Source organism: Eurytemora carolleeae, unplaced genomic scaffold (genome assembly GCF_000591075.1).
Source record: "Eurytemora carolleeae unplaced genomic scaffold, Eaff_2.0 scaffold64, whole genome shotgun sequence".
NCBI lineage: Eukaryota > Metazoa > Arthropoda > Copepoda > Calanoida > Temoridae > Eurytemora > Eurytemora carolleeae.
In genome coordinates, this window is record NW_019396205.1 from 603,100 (window position 1) to 610,272 (window position 7,173).

Genomic DNA, 7,173 nt, shown 5'->3' on the forward strand with positions numbered 1-7,173 from the left:
GGCATAAGAGCTATTCAGTTCAGTAATATTTTACTATCATTGGCAATCTGGACACAACTTTATCTGTATCGATACTTGTTCCCTCTCGTTATAGTTGACAAGGCACAAGAGCTATTCAGTTCAGTAATATTTTACTATCGCAATCTGGACACAACTTTATCTGTATCGATTCTCAATCTAGTTCTATCTTTCAAGAGAGCGATTCAAGCCTCTTCTTGTTTTCTAACCAAAAAGCAAATACTCTCACACTGTAATCAAAGCCGAGTACTATCGCAACTGATGTGTATTTAAATATATATGTTACGGGTTAAGTTAATGCACATATTTACAAGAATTAAGCAGATATATATAAGCGTAGTTAAGCTATTCACAATACAGGTTTGACGTAGTTATTTACAAACATAGCTAGGTTAGGTTAATCGCATTACAAGTTTCGGGTAGTTAATTATAAGCGCATTTAAATCTACAGACAATGTACAACGTAATTTATCTAGGTATGTTTTTAGTATAACTATGGGGATTTGGACGGTATTTAGAACAGGAAATGGCCGATTTATAACCGTACCCATAAACCCTTTGTCTGATCAAGTATGAATTAGATTACCATGAGTGTTTGTCTCTTTAAAATGTTCATTTTCATGTGCAGTTTCTCTGCAAAAGTGACTTGTGCATTTTTTGCATATAAGAAGCAATGAATACTTTTCGAGTCAGAAAAAAGCGACGTTACATTCCACATTTTTTATCAGATTAAGGTTTTAGGGTACCGTTTACTATTTTTACATGGAGGGTCACTTGAAATTACGCTTTCAATCCCTTTAAGGATTGTAGAAAGGAGAGAATATGAAATAGGATTAGAGAACGGAGAAAATATACAAGTAGAATTGAAAAAAAAACATGAATCATGATAAAGTATTTTACCTCTGTAATTAAATAGTTTATGAAGAAAAGAAGATATATATGATTAAACTTATTAAGTATTATTTTCCATATCATTAAATATTTATCGTTTTATCCCATATATCCTTTAAAATCTTATATTAAAGGGTGTTTAAAAAACACTTTACACTTTTTTCTCTCAGAGGCTTAATTATTATCCGACCATAGTGTCTCTAGGATGTTTGGAATACATGTTTAAAAAATTATCGGATTTGGTCAACACTGTTCTGAATGAATATACTTTATCTCTTGGGGATGAAATTAATCAACCCACCTTTAACAAAGCTGAAGGAAGTCCAGAACTTGCTTTAAAATGTCAAAAATCTAATTAAAGGTGTTCTATATAACCATAAAAAGCTTTGTTAGTTAATAGATTACATGTTCAGGGTGGAGCTAATATGACCAAACCCCAATTTGGAGGACACTGTAACCCACCAGTTCCTTCACTTCTCCTTCAACATGGAGAACAGCTGGCGGGGACCATTACTATAAGCTGATCGGACCATATTTTATTGCAAGAAGGAATATACCTTACTATCCTAAAGCTTTTCCTTGTGTAAATCTACTCTAACCATGGCCCATGAGGGCTCAGCATGCTGGCAGGACATGAGCTTGTGAACAGACACCACAGCCAGCATCTTATGTTGTCAGCAATAGTTTAAATCAAAGTTTGGTTTACACCTGATAATGTCCATTGTCCATGAAGTATTCCATGTCTGGCCTATAATCCAGAATATTTGGGGCATGGCAAAAAATGAGATTATAAGGAAGAAATGTGAAACATCTAAAGCAGTGAGGCGAGAATAGGAAATCCCAGCCGGGTAGGCTGATCAGTACCTTTCCCAAGAGATAAAGAGCATTTATTCAGAGCAGGGTTGACCAAAACCGATAATCTTTTAACCATATAGTCTTAACATCCTAGAGACACTGATACAAATTTCATTATGATCGGATAGTAATTAAGCCTGTGAGAGAAAAAAGTGTTTGGTTTTTTTATCAAAGCTTTGTCTGATCAAGTATGAATTAGATATCAATGTTTTTGTTTCTTTAAGGAGTTTATTTTCGTTTGTGGTTTCTCTGCGAAAGTGACTTGCGCATTTTCTTGCTTATAAGGTGCAATGAATACTTTTCGAGTCAGAGATTGTCTCCCACATTTTTGATGAGATTAAAGGGAGTGACCGGCAATGTATGGTGGTTGAACTGAATATGTAGTATTGTGGACAAATTTTTTAGGATTCATTTGGACATATTAAATGTTTCTACGACGTATATTTACTGAATTTGACGATGATATATCGACGACGAAAAATAAAGTTAAAATTATACAGTAAACTAATTAGATGTTTAGGAACATATTTCTCAAAAGAAATTTGTCAATAAATCAATGTTAGAATCAAATATTTGGTTTTCATCATTATATTGAATTTCTTCTTTTCTATAAAGGAATTGAGTCCTTGTCACAAACTCTGATTTTCTAATCCTTATATCTTTGGAACCCACTGGCGTAAACCTTTGATGTTTAAAACTTATATTATTCGATCTAACAGAAGTCATAGTTTGAAATGACAAAGGTCTACGACATTAGATTCCAAAGATAAAGGGATTAGAAAATCAGAGTTTGTGACAAAGACTCAATTCCTTTGTTCGCAAATTTCGTCAAATTCTTCAAATGCCGTCTTTTCAATAAAAATTCCAGAAAATCTGCAGAAAATATTTGTGAATAATCAGAGATTATAGTAACTAATAATTGAATAAGATTACTTATTTTCAATAATTAGAGTTAATCTTTGTTTTCTCAACCTGTTCCAAAACAACTAATTATAGTTTACTACAGAATTTTATTTAAATGTTTTGTCGTCGTTTTTTAAAAATTGAAAAAACTTACCCACCTAAATTCATGATTTTGAACATCGACTTGGCACTCAGTAATTATGCATCGTGGAAACGTTTTATATGTCTCTAAAATGAATGAATCCAAAAAAGATTTTCTACAATATTGCATACTGCTTTCAACCACAATACATTGCCGGTCACTCCCTTTAAGGTTTCAAATGTATCGTTGTAAATCGGTGTGCCATCTTTGCATGAAGGTGACGCTTAAGTTCAAGTTTTCCTTTAACAGCTATCCAGTGAAAATAACATCTAATGCAGGGGACATTGGTTAGTTAGAAAGGGGCCAAGTGTTAGTTTTGGAACTAATATCCCTTGTAATGTCAACACATTTAAGTTTAGCAGATCTATCGAAAACCGTTGGAAATAAAATAAAGAAACTTTATTCAGTTTAACAGTATTTCTTTCCTCCTAGAAAAGAATGATAACATTGTCACAAACTCAGATTTTTTTTTACCGATATTCAAATCCTGAATTCTGCACGATCAAAGAGTCTCAGTTTAAAATATCAAGGGCTACACCATGTAGGCAGCATAGTTATAGGAATTAGAAAATTTGACTTTGTGGCGAGTACTCAGTTCCTTGTTAAGAAACCGTTATTTCTTCCCAATAGTAACTTCACGCAAAGATGACAATGCCCGATCCAAACGAAAGCTTTGTCAATAGATTAATTAACAATAACAGATATAACACTAGATTTCAAAATTTAGGGGTTTTTTGTTCACAATATACCCTAAGGTTGTGCTTAATTTCACCTATAGGAGTCCAGGTAAGTTTGCTACAAACATAAGAACTCTTTCTCTTCGGCTCACCTCAATTTGCAGTGAATGATATCTTATACACACTTACAGTGTTGATTTGTCCGGAGGCAGACGCCCAATGGAGTTACGCGCATGCTGCGTAGAATTACTTACAGAGAGAGAGCATGTTCTACGCCACATGCACGTAACTTCTTTGGGCTTCTGCCTCAGCGTTAATGTGAGCGAAAAATCCCTAAATCTTGAAAAGACGATATCCAGTGTTCTATCTGTTATTGTTAAATAATCTATGGATTTGTCTATCAAGTATCTTTAGATTTATAATTTTGAAAGCAGAATCAAGCACTTTTAAACCTATAAAACGACGATATCTTCCACATTATTTATCAGATAAAGATTTCAAGGTTACTGTTGTGAATCGAGCATTGCCCATCTTTGAATATATGGAGGGTTGCTTAAAATTACACTTACAGTCCCTTTAATAATATTACATTTACAGTCCTTACAGTCCCTTTAATAATATTACATTTACAGTCCTTACAGTCCCTTTAAGAACTAAGAATGAGTGAGAACTTCAGGGAATTCCCAAAACAATGGTATTTACTATTTAATGACAAATTTTGAATCGTCTTTGATTTACGCAGCTTGAAATAGTTAGATAAAAATACATAGATATCTTTTATAATATCTCAATATTGTTTACAGTTAAAGTTCAGGCGATAAATATCAAAGTTGGGAAACTGAAAGGTCTTCGTCAGAAATTGTTTAATATATTAGAATATTTTAGACGATGAAAGACGATTTTAATGTTGTTATCTATTTTCTATGTTTATTTCGACTGCCTGTATCTTGTAAGTGAATAGATGTAAGGTGAGGGACTGGATTGGGTTTGTAGGATAAGGACTGCTCTAAAACTAAAAAATAGTTTAAACCGAAGAGTAAACATCTTAGTTATTGTTTTGATCAAACTAAACTTCGTAGTAAAATCTGTGCAATTAGATTCTTTTGAGACCTTTTAGACATTTTTACGGTGCATATTTTATCAGCAAGAGCGCAAATTCAATATTTAAAATCTTCATTGATTGTCTATTTTGGAGAGATGATTGAGAATCGGGTTTTTAAAAATAATTCAAGAACGACGAAGAAAAATGTAACAAAATTTCTACAAGTAAACTGATTAGATGTTTAGGATTTTTCATTATAAATTTTTCAATAAATTAATGTTATAATCAATTGTTTATTTTTCATCATTATATTGGTTTTCTTATTCATTATGAATTTGTTCGCAGATTTCTTCAGATTCTTAAAATGTCTTTTCATTAAAAATTCCAGGAAAAACCCTCAAAAATGGACAATCTATGAAGATTTTAAAGATTGCATTCACGCTCTTGCTGAACAAAAATGCACCGTAAAAACGTCTGATAGGTCTTTAAAGAATCCTAAAAGATTTCTCAATAATACTGCAATGTCAGTTCAACTACCATACATTGCCGGTCACTCCCTCCTTCAAAGGTTTTTGAACCTTTGAAATCTGATAAGTTTACAGTTTCAAAATTGTTTATCGAAACATTTGCTTTACTTACACTCTGTCCAATTTTAATTTTAAGATATCTTTAAATTTTCTCTTAGGATTACATTGCTGCATTAATCAATAAAAAATGTTACGGATTACAGTTAAAGCTTTATAATGTGTTTTGTGGTTCAAATTAAAAGTTCCAAACCTTTAAAATCTTAGAAAACGAATCAAGTTATTTCTCATTACTGTTTAAGTGGATATAATTTGACTCAACAAAATATTGTATATTAAACTAAATTAATTCTTTTAAAAAAAGCAAGACCATGGGAGCAAAGTTCATATTACTCTCAGTTTAATAAATCTTCCCAAGTGGCTGCCGGGGGTGGTTCTTCTTAACTTGCTGACATATTTCTACGAAAATTGAAAGTTTTGTAAAATCTTATTTTGCAAGATTATTTCACTGGAACAGCAAACATTGAAAGATTGTGAAATATCTTTAAAGAAGAAAAATATTCTACGGGAAAAAAGTAGATACAAGATAAAATTCATGTACACTTTTAATTTGGACTTTGCGCGTTTAACTGTATTAATTGCTCCTAGTACATTGTACACTGTTCACTGTTTATTGTACACCAAACTGCAAAGTAATACATGGTTTACTGTCCAACGCTTTGTTCACACACTGAACATACTGTACCTGTGCGTGTACTATGTAAATTGTACACTGTTTGACATGTGGGGAGGTTATTAAAGATATAAATATGATTGGGAGGGAGGGGGGGGGCGGATAGGAGGACTTTAACGGACATTTAAAATTCTCTTTTTTGAAAGTTTGATGTGAAGACATTTTCTAACTTAGTGCTTCATGTAAAATTAAAAGGTTAACCGTGCATCACAAAGGATAAGACTTTATAGAGACGACTTTACAATTTTATTAAATTCATAATTCCCCACAGCTCTACCTATAACGCCATCTTTACCAAATCGTTAAATAGGCCATTTTTATGGCAGCAGCCAAACATTTACCATTAAACTGACATATTCAAGTCTCATCATTTGTGGATTATCCGGCCTGTATTTAAACTTAAATGCTTAAGGTGGATGAAATATAATCTTAATCTAGAGCTTGTATATTGTACAGTGCAAGGTAATAAGGCAAGGAAAGTTATTCAGAGGTGTACGTATTTTTCGTACTGCAATGTACTGTCTCCGGGCTCTGAAGTAAACACAAGACACAAAACTACACAGACTGCTTATCTCCTTTCACAGGGTGGGCTACGTAGGCCTAAGTTGACCCGGCACGACATGCTACGGTTTTACGATAGGATTTTAAAGTGCCATCTCACGGCCACTTGTTGAACAAAATACCCAATCAGGGGTTAAGTTTTACAACTTTTAAAGAAATACTCCAATTTTAAACATGAAACATAACAGTTATGAATTCAGTCTTTTTTTGAAGATTTTGTATTTCAATCATATCCAAAGGATCCTTAAATATCCCTGAATACAGATGTTTGCTAATTGGTCATGTACAGTACTTGTACACAATAGAACATGCTGTGGAAAATATCGCATATTTTAGCTGATAATCGATCTCTGTAACTCTTTTATCTCTGCATGGGATCCATCTTTCAGATAAAAAAATCAATGAAATATTTTGGTCATAGGAAACTATTATGTGATTTATCAAAGTTTTCAAAATCAAATGCTTTTATCCTCCTCAGAAACTAGAGGTATACTGCAAATCTATTCTTGTTACAAATACCGTCCATAAAGAACTGGTTTTAAAATGTGCGCAGAGAATACTCAACTGCAATTAACTTTCCTTTCATTATTACCTTGGTTCAGTGTAAATTTTACATTTTTCATCGAACAATGTTCAGATAAATTAAAATAAAAGGAAAATGAATGCGTTAAAAGTCAAATGGTTTTGTTTTTGTCAGGAGCCTCCTGTTTTAGTCTTTACATTATAAATTGTTATTAACTATTTTTCATGTTTCAAAATACTATTAATAAAATATTCGAAAAATGTTTCACTGGTAACTGGTAATTCAAGGCTCGTAAATGTTTTAC

General features: G+C 32.5%; 2 protein-coding genes across 2 annotated transcripts in view; one reads left to right on the forward strand and one right to left on the reverse strand.

Annotated features, from left to right (window-relative positions):
* LOC111698080 (eukaryotic translation initiation factor 4E-binding protein 3) overlaps positions 1-5,336 on the reverse strand; it is a 21,919-nt gene extending 16,583 nt beyond the window's left edge. The window contains exon 1 of the mRNA XM_023468316.1: positions 5,325-5,336. The gene's annotated coding sequence lies outside the window, so the exon portion shown is untranslated. The remainder of the gene's footprint in view (positions 1-5,324) is intronic.
* LOC111698079 (uncharacterized) overlaps positions 1-7,173 on the forward strand; it is a 39,723-nt gene that overhangs the window by 1,771 nt on the left and 30,779 nt on the right. The gene's annotated exons all lie outside the window — the stretch shown is intronic.